We start from the raw sequence: 1,696 nt of genomic DNA, 5'->3' as shown, positions 1-1,696 counted from the left end.
CGGCCCGTGACCGTGCCTCTATTCCTCACAGCCCTTGTGGCACCTGCTCACGTCCATGTCTCACCGCCTCACGGTCCATGACCACGCCTCTCTTCCTTCCTCCCAGCCCTTGCCTCACTTTCTCACAGTTCGTGTCTCGGTGTGTTCAGGGCCGTGCCTTGGTAGTCGTGACCCTGGCCTGTCGTTGGAGTGCGAGCTGTTCCGCCTGGGGTCAGCGGTGCTGGGTTGCTGTGCTGGGTCGGCGGCACTGACCGGTCGCCGGCAGGTGCCGGGGTCGGCGGTACTGGCCGGTCGCCGGAAGGTGCCGGGGTCGGCGGTACTGACCCGTCGCCGGCAGGTGCCGGGGTCGCTCGGCCGGCCGCCGGTCGCGCTCAGACCTCGCCGGCCGCCCGCCGGTCGCGCTCAGACCTCGCCGGCCGCCCGCCGGTGGCGCTCAGACCTCGCCGGCCGCCCAGACGGTCAGCGCTCAGACCTCTCCGGCCGCCCAGACGGTCAGCACGGTCTGCCGCAGGGCGCCGTAGCGGCTGAGCTGGGCGGCGCCGCCGCGGATCAGCCTCTCGGCCTCCGCCATGTCGGCGGCCTCCACGGCCTGGATGACGTCGGTGAGCGGCAGCGGCGGGCAGCCGGCGCTGTCGGCGCGCAGCAGGCGGCGCGCCACCTCCAGCTGTCGGCGCAGCCGCGGCACCGCGCGCACCGCCACCACCATCGCCACGGCCGCGGCCAGCACCAGCAGCACGTAGGCCAGCAGCAGCGCCGAGCCCCGCGAGCGCAGACACTCGCCCCACAGCGCGGTGCCGTTGGCGGCGAGCGGCGCGTCCGGCGGGCCGGGTCCGGGTACCTCCTCCTGCGGCCAGATGAGACAGCGGCCCCAGAGCCAGCCGCCGAGGCCGACCAGCAGCAGCAGCGCCGCGGCCAGCGAGGGCACCAGGCCGGCGCGCTCCCGCAGCGAGCTGTCCAACCGGTGTGCCGCCTGCTGCAGGTACCGGGTGGACGCCAGAGAGCGGTAGTCATCACACCGCCGGCCGGCCGGCATGGCGCAGGGCAGGGATGGCGCACACACGGTCAGAGTCGCCGCACCCGCACACAGCGGCGGCCGGCGACTGGCGGGGGCAGGGGCGGCGCGCACGGAGCACAGAGAGACAGAGACTACCTCACACGGCGTTTGAGCGACGACTGGCGCCGGTCCATACCCTGGTGCGTCCGGCACCCGCGGGCTGGGGCGCCCCCTGCCTGAGGCGGGGTTTCGTCCCACCCGGGACAGGGGACGGCGGGCCCCTCACCCCACGTGGACCTCACCATCAGAGGGTATGCGTAGCTATCGGTCAGCGGACTGTCTTTAGGGCCGGGAAGTGATTTCTCGGCGCCGGGTCGGCAGGCGGTCGGCTCAAAGTGCCAGATTAATGGGAGGGTTAGGCGTGGGTTTCGGCTTACTCGAGATTTGATGCCTTCGTTTGATTTGAGGTCTAATGAATGCCTTCAAGCACCTTATTATGCTTTGGTTGCTTGAACTTTCAAAACAATTAATTCTGTGCTTAACCCATTTGGGGGAGGGGGTTACGCTCCCCCTACATGTTGTTCGCAAATATCTCAAAAACGGCAGCACGCAGCGCCACCGTGTTTTGTACACCTGTTCACACATCTTTTCCGCACATGTGAAAATTTCAGACCCCGATCGCTTTCAGGTCACCAGATCACG

The sequence above is a fragment of the Amphibalanus amphitrite genome, unplaced genomic scaffold, assembly GCF_019059575.1.
Source record: "Amphibalanus amphitrite isolate SeventyFive unplaced genomic scaffold, NRLGWU_Aamphi_draft 001402F_arrow, whole genome shotgun sequence".
In the NCBI taxonomy this organism is placed as follows: domain Eukaryota; kingdom Metazoa; phylum Arthropoda; class Thecostraca; order Balanomorpha; family Balanidae; genus Amphibalanus; species Amphibalanus amphitrite.
Note: the sequence above shows the minus strand (reverse complement) of the source record.